Source organism: Podarcis gaigeae (assembly GCF_964106915.1).
Source record: "Podarcis gaigeae genome assembly, chromosome: 4".
NCBI classification, from domain to species: Eukaryota; Metazoa; Chordata; class Lepidosauria; order Squamata; family Lacertidae; genus Podarcis; species Podarcis gaigeae.
The window spans coordinates 26,111,842-26,136,200 of record NC_139677.1 but is presented as its reverse complement, the minus strand read 5'-3'; positions in this window follow the sequence as shown (position 1 = coordinate 26,136,200).

Below are 24,359 nucleotides of genomic sequence, written 5' to 3'. Positions count from 1 at the left end.
CACTCACTTCCATTAAATAAGTTACAAACATCACTCAGTGTTCAAAACCCCCTTGATATCCAAGATTAAGCATTTCCAGTAAACAACCCTTCAGTGCAAAGCAGTTAATATAGATGTAATGTTCATTTCGATTACATTTTGTTCAGTCCTACAATTTTGCATACATTATTTCCGTTTCATTTGTCTCACCGCTGCTCGGTAAATTATTTCTTCAAGCTGATTTAGGAATCCTGTTGCTGCCTTCTGCATTGTTATTCTGAACTTTGCTTTGCTGTTCTTCATTCTCCATCTACTGTATCAGCTGCGACTGTTTACTGTTTACAAGGCACACAGCCAAAGTTTGCAATGGGCTTTCAAAGCGTGCATTTTCTTAAAGCAAACTCATTTCCCCCCAAAAAAATCATCATGGATAGGATACATGTGGAGTCTAATTTTGCTTAGTTCAGGAGCATTTATTTTCATAACTACATGACTTTTTCATTGTGCATCGTCCGTGTGATTCAGGACCAGGGAGTGGTTGACCCATTGAAAAACCCTCTCTTTTTTACATCACTTTTTAAGATCTCTTCAGGTGTCATGAATAAGAGTCAGTAAACATGGGGAGGGTAGAGAGACTGGAGGCAAGAGTGCCGTCCCAGCTCCTCCACTGCAGCACAATCCCAATCCAAGATCCCCTGGGATAAGAAAGATGCTGTTTTGAGGATCATGGGCTTTCTTGAGCCAGTGTGGTGTAGTGGTTAAGAGCAGTAGACTTGGAGTACTACAATATATCCAAAACAATCGGAGAAATTGGAAGGATCTCAAAAGAGAGGATAGACAGGGACTGGAAGGTGTTTAAAGGATACTTGCAAAACCATATCAAAACCATATCAAAAAATCAGAACTCCTATTAGAATAAACAAGTTCCGTTTTAAATACTGAAATACTAAATAAGATGGATAACAATGTGTAATAGAAAAAGAAGCATGAAATTAGGTTAAAAGTGTGTGAAAGAAAGTAATAGAAGTGGAAAGAAATTGCAAGTGAGTAGATTGGAAGTCTAACACAAAGGGTGAGGGGTGGTGGATGGTGATAGGGAAAGGAATTATCTGTGGGATTGAGTGTAGGTATGTTTGAACATTTTTAAGGATTGTATAAAATGTATGTTTGTATGCTTGTATATTTGCAATATGTGTGTATTAATGCTGAATTATTTTAACAATAAAAACTTTAAAGGAAAGAAAAAAGAGCGGTAGACTCGTAATCTGGTGAACTGGGTTCATGTCTCCGCTCCTCCACATGCAGCTGCTGGGTGATCTTGGGCTAGTCACGCTTCTCTGAAGTCTCTCAGCCCCACTCACCTCACAGAGTGCTTGTTGTGGGGGAGGAAGGGAAGGGAGAATATTAGCCGCTTTGAGACTCCTTCGGGTAGTGATAAAGCGGGATATCAAATCCAAACTCTTCTTCTTCTCTTCTTTCTCAGCTGAAGCTATGCTGGAAGAAGTCCCTCAGCCCAGCTCAGCTGCAGTATATCCAATCTGCTGGAATTTACATTGGCCTAAGTCCCCCCAAATGGGTGTGGTGGGGCACAATAGGGAAAGGAGAGGCACTTTTTCTAACCCTAGTTTGGCTCAGTCTGTGGCCTAAGGCCCAGTCCTCAAAACTCAAGCCTGCGCTCGCCTGCAGGTTAAGCTGGCAGTAGCTTCTCCCAGAGGCTCCTGAATGGAGTTTGGAAGTGGGGTAACTTACACTGGTGCAAGTTACATTGCCTTCCCAGAGTTGTTCTGCAAGGTAGGGTGACGCTGGGATCCATGGAGACTCCCCCCCAAATTTGATTTTCCAGGGTGCTGTAAAAAGTGTGGGGAGCTTCTGTGGATATGAAAGACTCCCTTCTTCAGACGGTTGCTTTCCATTAGTTGGAAGGTGACAGAAGGAGGTGGAGTTTGCACACTTCAGGTATGTATGGTCCCTTACTCATCATGCAGGTGGTGCTGTGGTCTAAACCACTGAGCCTCTTGTGCTTGTCCATCAGAAGGTTGGCAGTTTGAATCCCTGCAACGGAGTGAGCTCCTATTGCTCTGTCCCAGCTCCTGCCAACCTAGCAGTTCAAAAGCCCACCAGTGCAAGTAGATAACTAGGTACCACTATGGTGGGAAGGTAAATGGCATTTCAGTTCACTCTGGCTTCCATTACAGTGTTCTGTTGTGCCAGAAGTGGTTTAGTCATGCTGGCCTGGAAAGCTGTCTGCAAACAAATGCCGACTCACTCAGCCTGAAAGCGAGATGAGCGCCTCAACGCCATAGTCACCTTTGACTGGACTTAACTTTCCAGGGATCCTTTACCTTTACCTTACTTTTACTCATAACACCTGTACACAGCTAAGGAGGAACTTGAAAGAACTTGGATCTGAATGCCAAGGCTAGCCAAAGGCAGGCGGGAATAATGTAGCCGGAAAAGCAAAATGATGCAGAAAGCTAGAGTTGTTTGCAACTTGCTGTTTACCTACTGCAGAATCCAAGTGCTCTTTCCCTGACATTTGGCACAAATGTGTCCCTTTGCAAGGGCTTGTCTAGGTAGTGCTGCTTAGTGGTTTGAATGTTTGCAAACTCTCCATGACATCACGCTAACCCTTCCTTCTGAATCTCACAGAGAGGCAGGGAGGCACTGATGATACAAAAGTATTAAACTGGGTCCTAACATTGGTTCCACTCCATGAAATGGGGGTTTCCATCTCCCACTTTCCCTCTGCAACCCTCTTTCCTCTCCCACAGATCAGCTGCTTTGAACTTGTTATGTACTGAGTTGAATAGGATCCAAAATGCAGCAGTCTGATTGGTCCTAGAACAATAGAATTCAGAATGCAGCAGTCTGATTGGTCCGCAGGAGCCACCCAATCCAAGTCCGGGTGGAAGTGAATCCGCAACCTGATTGGCCTACAGGAGAATCCCAGAATTAGCCAATCACGTGGGGCCCATTGTGTAAATAATGTATATAAAGCAGACATTTCGGGGGACCTTCCATTCCTCACTACTGTGAGCTGAATAAAGAGCATGAAATCCACACTCGACTTTGAGTGTGGATCTCAGAACTGCATCACAAAATTCAGAGAAGTGCAAATTTTGAAGGCTAGGGGCACTGCAGTTCGCACATTGTTTTGGGAACAGTGGTATGTTCCCTTGTATATCCTTGTGTGATTTCCACTTGTTCAAATGTGCCTTAGGACTTGAGTCAGCCCCCATCTTGCCACACCACATATCTATTTATTCAGTTCTTTACATGTTCACTCGCAAAACTCTTTGTTTACAAGGTTGCCTCTGACTAATAGGCTGTATTGGGGGGAAAACAGCTCGTTGATAATTGTTTTTAGAGTATTAGGAAGACAAATGATGTTTCAAACAGGAAACTAATGATTAGACAAACAAACACTAAAAGGCCATAACTCCTCTGGCAGAAGGGCAGAACAGACACAAACAAGGGAACAGAGGGAGATGAAATGAGGCTCCAGCTTAGGCACTCTAGCGTTAAGATGTAGAGGCTGTTTTAGCTGTAATAGCAGGCCTTTCTCCTTTTCACAGTAATAACTGAACATTGTCTGATGTAAACACGCCATGAAATGCCTTGATTTTGCTACAAGAGACATCAGACATTGGGGAGGGGGAGAGAAATATTTGCAAAAGCTGCATCCTTATCAGCTCTCCTGGGAAAGGACAGTAGGGCGGGAGTAGCTAGTTAAAACACAGAGGATGCTATCAAACGGCTCCCCTTCAAAGCTATTTAATCCAAGCATGCCTGAAATTTTTCTTCTTCTTTTTTTAATTCAGAGAAACAAACCCTAGGTAAATGTAGGCTATAAGACTGGCTTATCCCTATGTCAGGATATCAGAAGGATTTAAACTATAACCTTCAAAGGATTAACTAGATCTAGGAAACAATGTCTGTTAATTAGACAAGGTCAGGATTACAACGATGGGGCAACTGGGCCTTGGAGACAGAAGGGAAGAAAATGAAACAGCCGTGCATGTTCCCCAAAACAGAGAGGGCATGTGCCCTTGTCATGACCCTTTTCAAGTGCAAAAGCAACACACATTCTTACCTTACCTTCCCATGGGAAGTCGAGCACCACTTGCCACGATTTCTTGTCATCTGGTGGGGAAAGACAGGGTAGAGATGTTGAGTTTCCTATGACCTTAAGAATCTTTCTTTTCACAGCTACAGCCACAAGACCAATTGCCTAAAGCCTCTGAGAAATGAAAGATGGAACTGTTGTGATTCACATAGAGCAGGCATCCCCAAACTCAGCCCTCCAGATATTTGGGACTACAACTCCCATCATCCCTACCTAACAGGACCAGTGGTCAGGGATGATGGGAAATGTAGTCCCGAAACATCTGGAGGGCCGAGTTTGGGGATGCCTGACATAGAGGATATCAGATTTCAGATTTCACCACCGCAACCTGGCCGCGCTTTTGTTTCTACACTGGTTTGGCAAGCCAATGGTGCTAAACAATTGTAGTGGCCATTTCATCATTTTGCATAGGAATCTGACTTACGTGCACTCACACTAGGCCATTATTGGCCTCCTTGAGCAGCTAGTGGCTTCTCCGGGTCTTCAGGAGAGTCCCTTCCCATTATCTTTCAGCTGGAGATGGTTGGGATTGAACAATGGATTGCAAAGCATGTGCCCTACCCACACTGAGCTATGGCCCTTCTTCTCTAAGTTGCATGTCTTTGTATATTATGAGCTCACTATCCCCAGTAGACCCGAAGCCATTCTCAAAAGAGAAAGTAAAAGCTAGAGAGAAGAGTTTTATGCAGTCCACCACAATGGACAGTATGCAAAGTGTTCTGGCCGTATAGAATATCCCAGCACAGATAAGAAGCATTTGCAAGTCATTACTGAACTTGCTATCCATGGTATGTGATGCATAACCCTCACATACACACCCTTGCATCCATCTTGGGCCTTGACTCAAACTGTCCTTTTCTATTCATTCTCCTTCTGCCAATGGCACAAACATGAAGAAGAAAAAATGAACCAAAATTGCCAAAGCATTACTCATTTGAATGTAGCATCCTTCCAAATGTGATGCTGCTAACTTTGCAGCAGTTCATACATATTAACAACAACAGCAACAATACCAATATGTGCTGGAAATGTAGGGTTGTTTGGGGTTTCTTGACTGAAATGGGAAATCAATTTGTGACTTTTCCTTTGATGATTTTAAATGTTAAAACCTGCTATATATTGTCTGTTCATTGTGCATCTGGAAACCTCATAAAATGTCATCCCCAATTTTGTCATTGTGGTTCCTGGGATCAGATTTTTGTCTATGGTTAGGTAGAGTTAGATGCCATTTTGAATCAAAATGAACTTTCAAAACTGGTTCTAGCCATCAATTTCAAAACTGCACTGATTTTTTATCCGGTTTCTCGGAATACCCAAACAACACTGGGCACAGGGTTGTTGGTAGACTACAGTGGTACCTCAGGTTAAATACTTAATTCATTCCGGAGGTCCGTTCTTAACCTGAAACTGTTCTTAACCTGAAGCACCACTTTAGCTAATGGGGCCCCCTGCTGCTGCCGCACCGCCGGAGCATGATTTCTGTTCTCATCCTGAAACAAAGTTCTTAACCCGAGTTACTATTTCTGGGTTAGCGGAATCTGTAACCTGAAGCGTATGTAACCTGAAGCGTATGTAATGTGAGGTACCACTGTATATATTAACTCTTTGGGACATATCTAAACTGCACATCCATGGTTCTTAAATCCTGGACTCTCTTCTTTTGAATACCTTTTCACCTTGCTTAAATCTGCAACCTCCTGCCCTTTTCCTAATCATCATCTCAGCCTGCCTAGTTTGCCTACCTTTCTTTCCATCCCTAGACTGTCAGCTGTTTTTGTTTGCTTGTTTGGTTTTAACCAAAGTGTCCTCTCGCTTCCTGCACTGTTTGGCAACATTCTATCAATGGCACCTTTCCCTGAGTAGCTGCAATGTTTATAAATGTCCCATAAATTTTATTTCAGCCAAGGGCTACAAGAGACACAGGCAACCAAATATATAATAGCTATTATTTGGAGCAATAATAACAATGCCCACTTAAGTTTGTTGCGAGCAACGCATCAGAAGAGGGATATTGCTTTTCTTCTTCTTCCTTGCATTCTTCCCAGGGCTCTGTGCTAGAATTTTCTCCATGTATCATGGTAACATGTGTTACATATGAACAAAAGCCAATGTCACTAACTCTTTGCCACGTTAGCTATTAAGTGAAATATAAAGCGAGATTTTAATCCCAGGACAATCCATAACCCAATTTCTATCTGGCTGCACATTTATGAAGAAACTGACCTAAAGTAATATCCATTATCAACAGATTCCTTTGGGCGAGAAAGAACTCTGGCATTCTTGGAAACAACATGGGCATTCGGTTAAGTCCTGAGGTTAAGATGAAATGTGTCTGACAGTTCCAATCTGACGTTTGGTGTGTGTCTACATCATACAACCAATTTCCTGTGGTCGATATACCCTCGCTGCACAGCACTGGGCAAGGTTAAAATGCCAATACATTTCAACCAAGTGCACTGATGGAAGTTTGAAGACTGTATTTGCTGACTGTAGGCAGCATGATTCATAGCAGAATTGGGGGAGGGGGAAGGGGGGAGAGAAATGTTCAAATCGTAGGAAGAAATGGATCTCTCTCTCTCTTTTGCTCTCCCCATCCCCCACTCTCTCTCCAATCTTTCCCCCTGCACAAATAATTGATTAAAACCACCTTGATGTACTTTGCAAGAAAACCAGTAATTATCAATGAGTTGCCTACAAGAATAGGAGCAATTGTCCCAGGATGATTGAATTCATACTGGTCTGTTTAAAGGATGGCTTAGATTACACATGAAGCAGAATGTGCTGGCAATTAGACATGAAATCTAACATGGACTGTACCTACCTTTTTAAAATTCCTTGCAAGTATATAGCTAGCAGTCAGGGGTATTTGTCCCTAATATACTAGCTTTTTACTTGCAGGGAATTGTTTCAAATGGCATCCTCCCACCTGATGTTTGGAGTGGTGCAACCTTTTTTCCCCCCTTTCAAGATTCTATCATCTGCTATTAATTTGCTACATGCTTTTTCTTGTACTCTTCCTCCAAGAAGCTCAAATGAATGTGCATGGTTCTCTCCATCCCTTTATCCTCACAACAGTTCTATGTGGGTTAGGCTGAATTACATTGACTGTCCCAAGGGGATATTGAGATATCATTATCTTGCATCTGTAGACCAGCCCACGCAAGAGAGGTGGAAGTAAGCTTGACGGCACAATGTCTATGCACATTCACTCAGAAAGAAGGACCACTCTGCTCTACAGGGCTTTCTCACAAGTTATGTGTCTAGGACTGAAGCCTAAGGAATATAGGGCTCATTCCCAGATTATGGCCTTGTATCTGATTAGACACATAAAGGATTGTAGTGTTCATTGTCAGAAGCTGCTTACCAGGTAGGGTGGAGCTTCTACACTAGCTTCCCAGCAGGTGGATCACTGTTGCTTATAGGGAGGGAGAGGTCAGCACAATGCAAACACATGGGCAGGAATGCCAAATTGGCTCCCTCTGTTTGCACCATTCCAATCTCCTATCGCCAACCCTTCTCCTTCCTGGTGGGGAAACTAACTTAGCAGCTCCACCCAACCTGGAAAGCTGTTTTCCAACACAATCCTCAACTAGGCATGTCTAATCAGAAGTCAGCCCATGCTAAGTCCTACATCCCTTAGGCTGCAATCCTACACACAGCCCTATACCCCTGCCTCATGTAGCAAGTGACTTCTGCTCATTGTGTATTTGCTATCAGGCTCGTTCACTATGATAATAGCAAATTTCTCTTTCGGATAAACACTCAGCCCCATTCGACAACAGGGCGTGCTGAAATACTCTGCAATTTCTAATACTTTTAGACAAGGGATAGCCAGGAAAACAAACACACCTGGGTGCTGAAAATATGCAACAAATTGGCTTGATTCTGTTTTGCCCACCATGAGCAGATAAAGCTGTAAAAGGTAAAGGTAAAGGGACCCCTGACCATTAGGTCCAGTCGTAACCGACTCTGGGGTTGCGGCACTCATCTCACTTTATTAGCCGAGGGAGCTGGCGTACTAAGCCAGCATGACTAAGCCACTTCTGGTGAACCAGAGCAGTGCACGGAAACGCTGTTTACCTTCCCGCTGTAAGGTACTTGCACTTTGATGTGCTTTTGAACTGTTAGGTTGGCAGGAGCAGCGACCGAGCAATGGGAGCTCACCCCATTGCGGGGATTCGAACCGCCAACCTTCTGATCGGCAAGTCCTAGGCTCAGTGGTTTAACCCACAGTGCTACCCGCGTCCCAGATAAAACTGTAGAGGAGGAATAAATGATGGCAACAAAACCAGGGAGAGAAACATGCACAGGACCAGAGCCCTCTCTAGGGCCAATTATTCAGGAGGTGTATTTAGCCCAGTGTTGTGTTGTTCCCTTTCCACACTTTTGTCTGCTAGCAGATTGCCCTGCCCTTGAACCTAACACCATCTTGTTGTTCTTTCTGAGCCTGGAGTCCCAACTAGCCAGCCTCTTGAAAGATCAGTTATTTTTCCAAGGCTTGCCCCAGCTGGGTTTGAGCAAAAGTTTGATGGTGTGGTTGTCTGGGATCAGCTGACGGAAAGCAGCTAAGTTATGCCCATTAGGAAACTCTCTAAAGACAGCAGGAGTCAAAGAGAGTGCAGCGGAACTGTGTATGAGATGTGGAAAGGTGGCCATGCTGTGTCTATTTCGCAAACAGAACTTCAAAACTGGATCTTGCTGTATGGCACGTGCCATTATAGCTCAGGGCTGGATTTCTTTTTGCCATATTCAGCTTCATTGTGTCCCAAGGTTGTTCCATAAGCGGAGATGGAGTGAAAGGAGTTTGTTTCACATTCTTATGTGCCCCTAACTAATCCCCTGTTCTCAAACTAATGTGCGAATTGCAGTGTCCCTAGCCTTCAAAATTCTCACTTCTCTGAATTTTGTGATGCAGTTCTCCAACCGAAAAATGCATACCAAAAAAAGAGGGGGGTATTCATATTAGGGGAAAGTGTATGCAAGGATGCTTGCATTCATGAAAGTCATGTACAGAAGTGTGCTACCTGTGCTACATTAGGGAAATTTGCTTCCAAAAACGTGCATATTAGGCAAAATTGGATACAAATGTGCACTAGGATAACTCAGTTGCTTATGGTGGTGATAATGCCAGGATTGCAGGTTGAATCCCTGTATGGGACAACTGCATATTCCTGCATTGCAGAGGGTTGGATTAGATGATCCACAAGGTCCCTTCCAACTGTACAATTCTATGATATTTTGTGTATGCAATGTGTGGTTGTTGTTTTTTAAATTGCAAATCTATGTGGAAATGGGGGTGACTGAACTTAATATGGCAAAAATGGGAGAGGCCAAAATTGGCAGATGCACTCATCTCTAGTTGTACAACAGCTCAGGGTTTTAAACACAGGTTACCAATAAGACTGCAACCAATGAGCATCCAGGGATGTCTAGCCATTTCCAGGCAACAACAGGAGTCTTCAAGCAAACACAACATCTGGAAGTTCATGGATTTTCTGTCCCTGACTTATGAGTGTTTCCTTCTTTGCACAACTCTCCTACCACCTTCATTGGGGTTTTCTTTTGGCTGTTTGAATGCATCCAAAGATACAGACCCCTTAAGTAATAATGTGGGAGCCAGTGGAGACTGGTCTCTTAGGGCAAAAGAGGCACTGTGCTGCCAAGTACACTTGGCCAGCCCTCGCTTGCTTGCTAATGTGGTGGGAGTGGAGCTCTGCCTGTGGCGCCACCTAGTGTCAAGCTCCCTGCCTTCTGCCCTACCAGTCCCAGTGGGCACCAGCCACCACCAATGGAATCACTCCATCACTCTCACACTATTTTCCATGTAAAATGACAGTTCTTCAAGCAGAACATTATGCCTCCTATGAACGCCGTCCAAATTGACTCCGTTGTTTGCTGACCCAAACCAAATACATGCAGAATACCAGTTTAACAGATCAGAATCTTGCGCTTGATCGCATCAAGACAGATTGATTCATTAAAAGCCCCCATCCACAAAATCAGTCATCATGCAAAACCTTTCTTCAAACCCAAAGCAGATAAACAAACCATCAAGCCTCCTCTGCTCCTCATATTGGGACATCCGAGCGAATTTTGCTTTCTTCTGCATGGAGTCTGCGCTTGATCAGATGCACATTTATCTTTCAGGAATATATGACAAATCACGAGTGACATTTTATGCAAGCAGAGTAGCCTGCCCCACCTTTCTGGTCTCGCTTCAGCATGTGCTAACCAAACACTCATCTGGGAAGAGCTCTGTAAACAAAGGGTCTGTCACAACATCCCACCAGGTCTCTGTTATACAATAAAGTCAGGCTGCCAGTCCATGTTTAAATAATGGGTATTGATTCCTTTGTTAGTTACTGTCCTTGCTCTGAACTCCATTAATCAATGTAAGCTTCCAGAAATCCAATGTCTACGTCTCAGAAAGAAGAACACAGACAAGAATGGCGGGCTAGAAAACAAAACAAAACTGGGTGACCATTTACATCTCTTGGATCTCTGATACCCCATGGAAGTAAAAGTAGTATCTGTTTCCTTTCATGAAGCTACAGTCACCCATTATGCATTCCAGTGTATGCCCTAGTAAAGACTGACAAGTATCTCCCATGGCACAGGAGTTCTCAATTTCCTCCATTTTCACAGGAGTGGAACAACATTTCTAGGTCCATGAAATCTAGGCACCAGGAATGAGGACGTTTAATAGACAGAGCTTTATTCTGAGGAGCCTCTAAGACCATCTGCTAAAACCAAAATGACAGTGACAAGTAACCACATAAGTGGTGTCTGGTACACCAGTTGACTTTATCTACCTGCTAAGCTGCCTGGAGCTGATAGGAGTTAGGTCCCATTCACACCATATACCACTTTAAGAGTCATGGCTTCCCTGCCTGCCCACCCACCCAAGGATCCTAGAACCGTTGTTTGTTTAGGGTCTCCTGACACCTCTCAGCACCATCAGCAAACCACAGTTTCCAGGAATCTTTGGAAGGGGTAGAAGCACAGCTGTTCAAGTGATATACACGTGCTTTAAATATATGCCATGGATGTGACCTTAGTTAGAGTCCAGCAACATTCGGAGGGCCACACGTTGCTTACTTCTGATTTACATGAAGGAAGTATAAAGAAGGCTTTAAACCATTATGGGTTTTTTAAAGGCGAAAGTCCTATTCACACTTATCTTGGAGTAAATTCAGCAGGATTTAATGCACCGGGGTTCCATGTAAACGTGAACAAGGTCAAGCTTCACCATGTAAGATGTATTGGAATAAAAAAATTGTCAGCAGTTACTCGGATTCCTCTACTAACTATTTGTTCCTACACAAGATGGACTGGCTGGCTGGCAGGCATCTCTCTGTGACCCACCTTGACCAAACTGGCTACCGGTTTCGACATTGCAGATGGCTGGAGTATGAATGAGCTTTCACATGCAGCGGTTACAGGCAATCTAAGGCTATTATATTTAATTAACAGAGAGATGGAAATCTACTTCCAGAGAAAAGTGAACACGTATCAGTCCACTAAGGCACGATCCAATAATATAATATATTGTTGATTATTATCTCCTTAAGAGACTGCCGGCTGTCAGCTTCCATCATGCTTAATGTGCTATGAGATCTTATTTAATTAAAATGCTAACATTGCAGCAATGTGAGAGATGAAGGGATGGGGAACAAATTTCAGTCCTCAGGTTTCTCACTGCTTCTCCAGATTATCTTTTCTTGGGCTAGTCCTTTGGGGATGGAGTTTATCAATATAATGCTTGGTGTCTGCAATAAGTTATATCTGGGTTTTCCTATAACAGGAATGGACAACTAGCAGCCTAAGGGCCCGACTGGCTTCCAAAGCAATTTTATCTATCCCCTTGGTAAGTCTTGCCTATTTTTTAATCTGGGTAGAGTAAAATGTTTGCCCATGGTTCCACTCCACTCTGCAAGGAAAAGAAATGTTTTCAAGATTTAGCAAAAGAGCCTGCACTTCATTTCCCATCTCCTTACAGGTCCCGACATGTAATGTGTAATGACACATATTGTCCCCATTCTCTTTGCTTCGGCCTTGCAGGCTGCGTGTGCCCAAAAGGCATCGCCCATGAGGGAGAAGGTGGTGACAGCAGGCTTGTGGGAAACACTATGGTTGGCAGTAGTGCAAATCTTGCTCAGAGGGAGGCCCAGTGAAGGCTGGATGTGCTCAGTGGCCATGGAATGCTGATTGGCTGTTGGGGGTGGGAGAACAGGGTGACTGGAATCCAGACCAGCAGGACTCCACACAGTGATATGCAATTGCTTGAAGGCCATGCCTTCTAAATATATTAAGGGCCCGAATGATGCACCGGGGATGAAAGTTTTGTAAATATAAACCGACTCTGGGGTTGCGGCGCTCATCTCGCTTTATTGGCCAAGGGAGCAGGCATACAGCTTCCGGGTCATGTGGCCAGCATGACTAAGCCGCTTCTGGCAAACCAGAGCAGCGCACAGAAATGCCATTTACCTTCCCGCCAGAGCAGTACCTATTTATCTACTTGCACTTTGATGTGCTTTCAAACTGCTAGGTTGGCAGGAGCAGGGACCGAGCAACAGGAGCTCACCCTGTCGGGGGGGGGGATTCGAACCACCGACCTTCTGATCGGCAAATCCTATGCTCTGTGGTTTAACCCACAGCACCACCCACGTCCCTTAGCACCACCCGCGTAAATATACTTCCAGCCGAATGTCTGGGAAATGAGGTGAGCCAACAAAGAAGTTGGCTACCTCTATTCCAAAGTATGAAAGTCACTCTAAAGATGCCTTCACCTCCATTAAATTTTCTAGAATCAGTCATTTGTATTTGAGTTTTGAAACCAATGAATTATGTATCGTGTGCTGAATTTTGAAGTCTGTTTGTTGAACTACTGCTCTCCAGAATATCTGTCGCACGTTTTTCTTTAGGTACCTTGTTCATTTCAAAATCATGGAGAGGAAGGAGATGTTTGCTCTATCGGGCAAAAGGAAGAGGAAATGTAAGAAAAGGTCTATCATGAGGAGATTCCTCCTTTTGGGCTGTTTTCAGATCAGGAAGCCTGGGCAGCCAGGGAGGCTGCAGACGGTGGGAAAGTGTTTACTGGATCAAAACAGCAGCACCCTCGGCCACCTTGAAACAATCAGGAAACTCAAAACCCACTGAAATGCTAAGCTGCCCTGAGAATGAGATAGAAAGATGGAAGTCTTTCACAGGGAAAGAAAACATTTGAGAAATTGCAGGACAGATTTCGGCACAAGCTGCAACTAGATTCAACCGCAATGAAGAAAAGCTTCCTTCTGCCTGTTCCACTTCTTTAGCTAATTATTCTGTAAAAGCAGCTACAATTCCCTCATCTGCTCGGGATCCCAGGTGCAGGTTTTACTTACCAGTTGTTGTAGAATTAAATTGCCCCTCCAGTCCAGCTGAGTTCTGACTATTATTATCTCTTCCCAAGTGCTCACATCTACGGGGACTTACCCAGACCTCTACCACATGCTGTATTTTCAGGTTTAGATAGATGATAGATGAGAGAGAGAAAGCGAGAGAGCGAGAGAGCGAGAGATGATAGATAGATGATAGATAGATAGATAGATAGATAGATAGATAGATAGATGATGATAGATAGATGATAGATAGATAGATTATAGATAGATAGATGATAGATAGATAGATGATAGATAGATAGATATAGATAGATAGATAGATAGATAGATAGATAGATAGATAGGTGATAGATAGATAGATAGATAGATGATAGATAGATAGATGATAGATAGATAGATGATAGATATAGATAGATAGATAGATAGATAGATAGATAGATAGATGATAGATAGATAGATAGATAGATAGATAGATAGATAGATAGATAGATATAGATAGATAGATAGATGATAGATAGATGATAGATAGATAGATGATAGATATAGATAGATAGATGATAGATTAGATAGATGATAGATGATAGATAGATAGATAGATAGATAGATAGATAGATAGATAGATATAGATATAGATAGATGATGATAGATGATAGATAGATAGATAGATAGATAGATAGATAGATAGATAGATAGATAGATAGATAGATGATAGAAAGAAAAGCTTAAGCTGTTAAAAGGATTAGTGGGCTGCAGCCTGCCTGGCGGTACCCACTCAGCATTCCTCTCCACCTGGTGGAAACTCTAGCTCACATGGCCCTTAAATGTCAAATGTATGATTATCTCTGCCAACAATTTCTAGACCATCTATGTATTCCAACATGGAAACCAGAGACAGAGGCTATACGCTTCTTATTACAGGGGAGAGACCAGGAGTTCACCAAGACAGTAGCTAAGTTTCTCTATTTGATTTTTTGTATCCGAAGTACGCTACAGGATCCTGCCCTTACTGGAAACCCACAGAGATTAAACAGATTGCTCACCTCTTCTTCCCTTTGGCATATGACTGTACTGTTGAAATGGCGACGAGATCGTACTGGCCTATTTATTCTGAATGTATTCTGAATGTTCCTATGTGATGCCAATAAAGGTTATTTGACTTGATCAAGGTGGGCGGGAGTCAGACCTTCCAGGACAGGATTAGAAGCTGGGAGTCATCTTCATGACTCCATGGACCAGAGCACGCCAAGCACTCCTGTCTTCCTCTGCCTCCCACAGTTTGTTCAAACTCATGTTGGTCACTTCAAGAACACTGTTCAACCATCTCATCCTCTGTCATCCCCTTCTCCTTGTGCCCTCCATCTTTCCTAACATCAGGGTCTTTTCCAGGGAGTCTTCTCTTCTCATGAATTATTATTATTATTATTATTATTATTATTATTATTATTATTATTATGTGGCCAAAGTCTTGGAGCCTCAGCTTTAGGATCTGTCCTTCCACTGAGCACTCAGGGCTGATTTCCTTAAGAATGGAGAGGTTTGATCTTCTTGCAGTCCATGGGACTCTCAAGAGTCTCCTCCAGCACAATAATTCAAAAGCATCAATTCTTCGGCGATCAGCCTTCTTTACAGTCCCAATCCTACTGACTCTCCTCCCCCTCTGACCCCCCACTCCGGGAGGGTCCTACATCTTGCTGAGCAATGTGTAAGATAGGTCCACCCCTTGATGTAGCCTTTGTCTACTTGGGAAGGATCCAGAGGCTAGAGGGGAGGGGCAGGCCTAGAGCTTAGTTTCAGCAACACCTTCATTGAGTTAAGATGAATGATGGACATTGCTGTCTTGTTGTTTTTCTGCTAATAAAAGCCTAATTGCCTTCCGTGCCTTCCGTTTGTGTGCCTGCTTTGTGAATGATCTGGCTCATTGACAGTTCTGTGACAGCTGATTATTCAGAACTCTTGAGCCCAACACTAAACCATCTGCCCAAGCTGCCGATTTCAGTTCAAAATATCGGTTTTGGACTTAGCTTCCATAGCCCAGGGTAAGGGGGACACCACAAGAACCAAAAACCTAGTGCATATGTACTCATCACAACACAAACACAGCCTGCAATCCTCAGCAAAGACAGAAGTGAATAAACATAACTGAATGCAGTTTGTCAGATCTAGCCTTCATTCGTTAAATTTAAATCCCATTGGAATCCATGGTGCTAAAGTCATGACTGACTTCATGATAGATCTCAATAGGAATTCATCTATGCCAGGGGTGACCAACCTTTTTCAGCCATGGGCTGGTCCACCGTCCCTCAGACCATGTGGTGGGCCGGACTACTTTATTTTATTTTTGTGGGGGGGTGAATGAATTCCTATGCCCCACAAATAACCCAGAGATGCATTTTAAATAAAAAGCACACATTCTGCTCATGTTAAAACACCAGGCAGGCCCCACAAATAACCCAGAGATGCGTTTTAAATAAAAGGACACATTCTACTCGTGTAAAAACACACAGATTCCTAGACTGTCCCCAGGCCAGATTGAAAAGGCGATTCGGCCGCATCCGGCCCCCAGGCCTTGGGATGCCTACCCCTGATCTATTCTGCAATTCTATACACGTCTCCTCAAAAGAGGGACTTACCTTTCAGCTGGTATCTGTAGGCTTGCCTCCCAAACAGGACTTACTTTTGCACAACTTGTTTGAAAATCATTTCTTTCTTTGGGAAGAGCTGGGGAGCTCTAACAGAGATTCCTGATAGTTATTAGTGAGCCTTTCTGCACCAGAAGCAGGGCTCACATCAATGAGGAGTCATGCCTTCAGGTCATGAGCCCAACTCTATAGAATTCCTTCCCATTAGAAATCAGCCAGGCATTGTCTCGGCTAAGTTTCAGGTGCCACATTAAATGTTTTTTATTTTATTTTACGAGGACGTTGCACCATGAAAGTTCTACTCTCCGAAGTTTTACTCTGTGTTTTAAATTCTGTATATTGTATGGGTATTTTTGTAAGCTGCTTTAAGACCTATAGTGAAAAGCAGGATTTAAATTTCGTAAATAAATAAATTGGGACCAGTGAAATGCTTGCTGATGATGTCCAGAAACATTCATTGCTCGTAGCAGTGAGTCAGGCTACGGTGAATGACAAGCAACCATATTGTTTGAGGACCCAAATTTTCCCGGTTTACTCTTAGCTATCTAAACTCTTAAAAAAAAATGCACATGTGGAAACAGCGGGGGATAATTAGCTACATTAAATGAGGCTGTTCATTGGATTTCACAATAATATCTTTCACAGCAGGAGAAAGAGCCTATTTATGTGTCAAGGATCCTTACCCATGACATTTCCTAATTGCTTTTCAGGAGAACTGTTAACGTGCCCTCACAGCAGGGGGCATCAGCCACAAAGCTGACTTTAGAGGCCACTGTAGTCTGCTACTTATATACTTGGAGAACTGGCCAAAGGTTGCCAGATCTAAACTGTCAAGCTAGGGACCAGGGCTGTTCCTGCCCCTGCCCCCATCCTTCTTTCAGAGAAGGCTCCTTTTAGTATTTGTGATACAGGAAGAAATTTGGCAGTTGAAGCTTTTCCTATCAGGGAATGTAAAGGGACTCCTGACCATCAGGTCCAGTCGCGGATGACTCTGGGGTTGCGGTGCTCATCTTGCTTTATCGGCCGTGGGAGGCAGCGTTTGTCCGCAGACAGCTTCTGGGCCATGTGGCCAGCATGACTAAGCTGCTTCTGACAAACCAGAGCAGCACACGGAAACACTGTTTATCTTCCTGACAGAGCAGTACCTATTTATCTACTTGCACTTTGATGTGCTTTCAAACTACTAGGTTGGCAGGGGAGGATATGGTAAGATGTCCCTATTTTTATTGGATAATTGTTGATCGGTATGGAGTTATGCAGCCCCAAAGCCAAGGAAATAAGTAGCTCTACAATGCCAGGGGTCAGCAAACTTTTTCAGCAGGGGGCTGGTCCACTGTCCCTCAGACCTTGTGGGAGTCCGGACTATATTTTATAAAAAAAGAAATAAATGATTTCCTATGCCCCACAAATAACCCAGAGATGCATTTTAAATAAAAGGACACATTCTACTAATGTAAAAACACACTGATTCCCGGACCGTCTGTGGACCAGATTTAGAAGGCGATTGGGCCAGATCCGGCCCCCGGGCTTTACTTTGCCTACCCATGCTACAACCTTTGGAAAATAACTGAAGGCAGACTTGTATAGGGAAGTTTTTTTAATGTTTAATTATGCTTTTATATGTTGAAAGCTGTCCAGAATGGTTGGGGCAACCCAGTCAGATAGGTGGGCTATTATTATTATTATTATTATTATTATTATTATTCAGAATGTCCCTATTTTCACCAGAGAAATATTGAAGGGTACAGTGGTACCTCAGGTTACATACGCTTCAGGTTACATACTCTTCAGGTTACAAACTCTGCTAACCCAGAAATAGTGTTTCAGGTTAAGAACTTTGCTTCAGGATGAGAACAGAAATTGTGCTCTGGCGGCACAGTGGCAGCAAGAGGCCCCATTAGCTAAAGTGGTGCTTCAGGTTAACAATAGTTTCAGGTTAAGAACGGACCTCCGGAACAAATTAAGTACTTAACCTGAGGTACCACTGTATATGATATGCTAGTTTTCCACTGACAGATTACTATTATTTTTTTACAAAGGAAAGAATTTCCACATGATAATTCCTCTCTCCTCACAACCCAAATGGTTCTGCCCCAAAGGCAGCCTACGACATGCTTTGCCTTCAGAATCCTTTGAATACGTACATTGTAAGCCCCTCTTAGGCAACGGCCACTTGAATCCTGGGTCCAGTACAAGTGTCTTTCATGGTGTTGGGGCTGAATAGACTTTCAGTGGCAATATCAGAGGAAACCCATAGTTATGACAGAAGGCAAGGAAAACACACACCGGCAATTTGTCACGCCGACAGCCGCAGAACTCCGGTGACAACTCAATTCGCAAGCTACATTCCTGTTCCCGCTGCAACTCACCTTACTGCAAAATAATAGCGCAGGCGGAATAATAGCATTGTCAGCATCGTGAAGAGGAGGACTTGGGGATACCACTGTCCTTTCAGTGAAGGGTGATATATGTGCCGGTAGCAGGGAGTAAGTTATGCTTTCCCGGTTGCTGCCACGGCAACAATTCTGCAGAAATAGTGATGACTCCTTGCTTTCAGTATCCCTGGCTTCCAATCCTTGTGCCTTTAGCGAACACTAACATTCACAAACAGAGCTCCTGCTTAAAAAGAAAAAAGGAGAAAAAGATGTCAGCCTCAGGTGGTTTTTTTTTTATAATAATTTTTATTAAGGTTTTCCAAATTAAAACAAATTAAAACAAATTAAATCCAATTTATAAACTTTTTGCCAATAACCAGGACTTCCCCTCCCTACCCCCTCTTGTGTTCCAAATCTTCCAAATAAGCAATTAAATTCAACAAGTTCTTATCCCCAAATTACACTCATCATCAGTAACCCAATTTATCCAAATTCCCATCCCCTAAGATCGATCTATTCCCTTCCACGAGTTCCCCCCTTTCAAACATAGTACAGATGGAAATAAAATAAATATGAGTAGTGATTTTACAACCTTTGGATTCCAACTTTCCCTCCCCTCTTTCCCCTTTGCGTTTCACCTATCCCTCTACTTCTAATATCTTCCTGGAGTTCCCACATTACACTATGTCCCTCAGGTTCTTTGCCAGTCTTTAATTACGAGTGTCCAATCATAGAAGGAGTCTATCAAAAAGGGGGCCCATTTCTTCTATCCAGGTTTTTATATCCAGGAGTAAAAACTCCAATTTTGTTTCCATAAGCTTGTCAAACCTGGATATCCCAAATGTTCCCTCTCCCAGTTCTATCCAGTTCTTGTTGTTTCCTTGTTCTTGTCAATCATTCTCCTCCTTTTTGTTTCTCTGTTCTCCCACAGAAATGTTCTTTTTCCAAAAGTTTCTAGTGTCTCTGCAGAGGCTTGTTATTCAGAAGCGAAGCATTGCATCATGTTCCTTTCATTTTCCAACAAATAGTTCCATTGTTTCCTGTAGTGTATAGACCTCTGTAGACAAAATAATGTTCCATTCCTGCAGTTTCCCAGGAGATTAAAAGTTCCATTCAACTGTTCAAGTTTCCTGTCAAAAACACATGCAATATCCCTCAGCTCCTCTAGATGGATTACAGTAGCAAAGTTCCCTTCCAGAATCACATCCACCAGTCCAAGTAGCTTATTAGCCCATATTTGAAACAGTTTATGTTCAATTTATAACAAATGTAACCGGCAAAGTCCTCATTACAAAGTCTCTATTTTAATCTTCCTTTTTGACAGCTCTTTGACAGCTGTCAAAACCTCCATTGCTCTTCTCCAGGCAGTTTCACGAATCGCTCCAGGGATTCCGGGGGGGGGGGGTTGCTTTTTTAAAACAATTCCACTTTTCTCCTCCAGCTCAATCTTATAATTTTCCCTCGCGAAGTTGCTAATTCGGCGAGATAAGGTTACACTCGATCTTAGTTGTCCAGTCCTTTGTTTTGGCTCTTCTACAATTTAGGGGTGGGCTGACTTCCTTTTTTCCGCCTCCCCCGTTCGCTCCAAATTTTAAAAATTTATCCCTTTTTTTTAGTCCATATTCCAATTACTCACGGGTTCTTCTTTAGATCCAAATTTTCAATAGAAGAAGTCAGCGCTCTCCGCCGGATGGCATGCAGCTGCGCTCGGCAGGGATAGCAGAGAACTCAAAGCACCACGCTTCTCCCCGGCACCCGATCCGTAGCCTTTAAAAAGGCTCCTTCACGAGTCGGGAGAGTGCTAACGGTGCCAGCCGAGTCTCCATGTCCACGGCCTCCTCTGGCCGTGGTTTTTAAGGGTCCCCGCATCGCCGGTGCGGTAGGACCCAGCCCCTGCCAAGCAGGCTCCCTCTGGAGCTCGGAGGGAGTCCGCCATTCGGCGATGGCGCCGACCCGGAAGTCCCCTCAGGTGGTTTTTATGGCGGCTCAAAACTAGCACCGGACTCCTTTCGGGAATAGATTGATTGTTCAGTCGGAGACAAGACAAACCAGATAATGAGAGTTCCCTTGAGCGTATCATAGAACGGTCGAGCTGGAAGGGACTACGGGGTCATCTAGTCTAACCCCCTGCAATGCAGGAATCTTTTTCCCAATGTGGGGCTCAAACACACAATCCTGAGATTGAGTCTACCGATTGAGCTCTATCTTCCATCCATTTCGGTGTTTGTAAAAAAAAAGAAATCAGTTGTGGGATGTGGGTATGAGTTGCGTCCGGACTGTGATAATGGGGATTTCATCCCGCAACATTTTCCCAATGAAAAAAATAAGAATCACATTTTCCCTGCTCCAACGTAGAAAGAAGTCCCTATTATTGCCAGATGGAAATTTCCTCTCAAGGTAAGCAGCAGATTCAATGGAGCATTTATTATTATTATTATTATTATTATTATTATTATTATTATTAATTTGCCAGGACTACAATAGGGGAAGATAACATTGAATTCCCAGCTCCCCACTTTCTCCTTATAATGATCGTCCCATCTATCCCCTGCACAGCTTGGACCTCAGAGAGCTGAGACAAACAATGAACTTTGACAAATTCAGGTTGTTGTTTGTTTAACTATAGGCTATATGCAAAACATTACGATGTAATAGAAAACAAAAGGGCAGCAATTATGCAAAGTAGGGGTGTGCAGTGGCTCTCTGTGTGGGCTGAAGAACAGGGAGAACCATGGTGAATCAATGTGCTTTTATTCTCCCCAAAGGAAACAATATAAGCCCTCCCCAGCGTCAGTCAGAGAAGGGACCTCACAGATCTGTCCCTTCCTATCATTTTAGCTCTGTGTTTCCTGTTTCTCTAGGTCCATGGGCCTAGGAGTAAAGGTGTCCACACCATTGCTTATGGAGCACCTAAGAGCTCTGGATTTGCTTGTTTTGTTTTAGCACAATAATAATGAAGAGTTTTTATTTTATTTTTAAAAATGACTTTTTTTTAACAGAGTGAAGCAGAGAGAGCCCAGAGAAACTCAGAAAGAGTATATATATATGGAATGCACAGATACAAGGTAAATCATGCACAGTCTTCAAACAAGGAACAAAACTTACGCAAATTACTATAGCCAGTAATAAATATACACAGGGTTCATCCAGCTGCCAATCAAGGATCTCAATTTTAATAAAGTTGCTGATGAGAAACTCGCCAGAGCTGGATAATATTCACCCAAGAGGCACTGAAGAGTTCAAATGTAGGGTTGCCAGTTTGCTGATCTTTTCACCAAAAAAATGTGCAAATTGTTATTCAAATCAGACTCTTTATTAGAGAACTGTCTGAAAGATAGCTAATGTAAGAATTTTTTTAAATTAAAAAAATGGATTCAGGGTGGATCTGGGAAACTGACTGATCTGCCAGTCCACTGTCCAATGCAGAAAACTGGCAGAAGGCATTATCAAAGCTCAAATTCAACACCTAGAAAAACATGCCCTCCTAAGGAGGAATTAACATGGCTTTGGCAAAGTGTCTTGCGGCATTATTCTTAGAATTCTTTGAGAGGGTCAAAGAAGTATGTAGGCAGAAGATCCCACATGTATTTTATACTTGCTGTTGACAGAGCCCTGCCCCGCCAAGCTTCCTAACAAACCTATTGAAAATGAGCGTGTGGACTCCTTAGAGGTATATAGCCGATGTTGGGAACAGGATGAACAATTCACCCTATCTGGGTAAATGAAAATCAAGCTGAAAGTGTGGGAGAGCCATATGAATGAAAGAAGAAGACAAATGTGTGTGTGTGTGTGTACAGAACAGAACAGAACAATAGCTGCAGTGGTCTATTGTAAGCCTCTCCCCCTCCCAACACTGCTATGCTTCTTTGAGAGTAGTCCCGTCAACCTATTATTATTATTATTATTATTATTATTCATATACCACCCTATATCCAGGGGTTTCAGGGCGGTTCACAGAATAAAATCAAGATATAAAACCACAAAGAACATAATAAAAGGAAAAACTAAGAAGGGATTACTTCTCAATAGACATGCAAGGATGGATAATTCTACTTGGAAGTACCTATTGTGAAAGCAGGGTAGCTTTTGGTTTTTTGATGATGTTCTTGTTTTTATCATGTATTTTGTGCTTTGATATTGCATTCTTATGTTGTGAACTGCCCTGAGATGTGTGGATGAAGGGTGGTATACAAATTTAATTTAAAATATTTTAAATATTTTTTAAAAAATAAAAATAAAACCAGCAGTCTACTCCATCACATTTCTATTCTCCCTTCATCTGCTCAGTGTTCCAGCATGGCTGGGTGTACCTACTTTGAAAACCATGAAGTTACAATTCATTCTTTTAGAGAGCATTTTGGAAGAGCAACACACAGGTGTCTGAGTCAAAACAACAAAGCTACCCTTTCTAAGAGAACTTCTTCTTCCCAAGGCAGAAGTGCTTGGCAACAGGAGCTGTGTCTTCCAAAATAAAAAAATTCCTGACTGTGAGGCACAAACACCATATTGACAAATGGACGTTCTGTTGAATAGACATTTGTTTATAGTTTCTCAAAATATGCATTTCTGTGTGAAGAAGTATAAACTAAGACTGTTCCCTGAAGTGAAGGAAAGGTTTTCTATTTATTTTCCTTGGTCTCTTAACAATGCAATCTTGTCTCAAAACTCAGCGAGTGCCGAGATCTAAGACAGATGGGTGTCATGGCTGCTATTCAACCTTGTGCCGTATTTTGGTTGGCTGGGATTCTTTTAGAGCTTGGGGATGTCCCTTATTTATTTTCAGAAAGTATTTAAAATTAATTGCACACACTCTCTCTCTGTTAATATTTACATATATAGACTTTTGCACTTATCTGCATTCCAGTTGTTTTGTTTGTAAGTATAAAACAACTGATGCATAATTATTCATGACACCTTTTTTTGCTTGATAGCAATCCTTCTTACCTGCAAAGTCCAGCAGGGATTTGTTTTATTTTTCCTTCTCTGAAAAAACTATAGCTGCTTAACCAAGAGGATTGAAGAAATGTCTGAAAAACTCCCAGCAGCTGCACTGCGGATCCTACATGCTGAGAGGCCGGATGTTGGACTCTTCTGGATTTGTATCTTGAGAAATAACAACTCTAGCTGCTTATTTTGCAGGAAGAGCATTTGAATTCCAAGGGGAGGGACACAAATGTTTTCTAAAGAGGAGAGACTGAACAATAACTAGAATAGTTTGGTATAATGGTTAGAATATCAGGTTAGGTCTGGGGAAACTCAGATTCAAATTCCCACTCCGCCATGAAACTGACTGGGTGACTTCAGGCCAGCAAATATTGCTCAGATTAGTCTTCCTCATCTGGGATGTGAGTGGTGCTGTGGGTTAAACCACAGAGCCTAGGGCTTGCCGATTAGAAGGTTGGCGGTTCGAATCCCCGCGTCGGGGTGAGCTCCCGTTGCTCAGTCCCTGCTCCTGCCAACCTAGCAGTTCGAAAGCACGTCAAAGTGCAAGTAGATAAATAAGGTAAACGGCGTTTCCGTGCACTGCTCTGATTCGCCAGAAGCGGCTTAGTCATGCTGGCCACATGACCCAGTAGTTGTACGCCAGCTCCCTCGGCCAATAAAGCGAGATGAGCACCGCAACCCCAGAGTCGGTCATGACTGGACCTGATGGTCAGGGGTCCCTTTACCTTTACCTTTAGTCTTCCTCGTAGGAAGACTACCTCGTAGGAAGACTTCCTATCTGGAATTGATGAGGCACCATAAAGCTTTTCTTGGGCTGTTTGGAGGAAGGGTCGGTGAAAAGGTGTTTTTGAATTTTACTGTGCTTATTTTGGGGTTCTGATTTGCATCTATATGAGTGTACGCTTTGTACACTGTC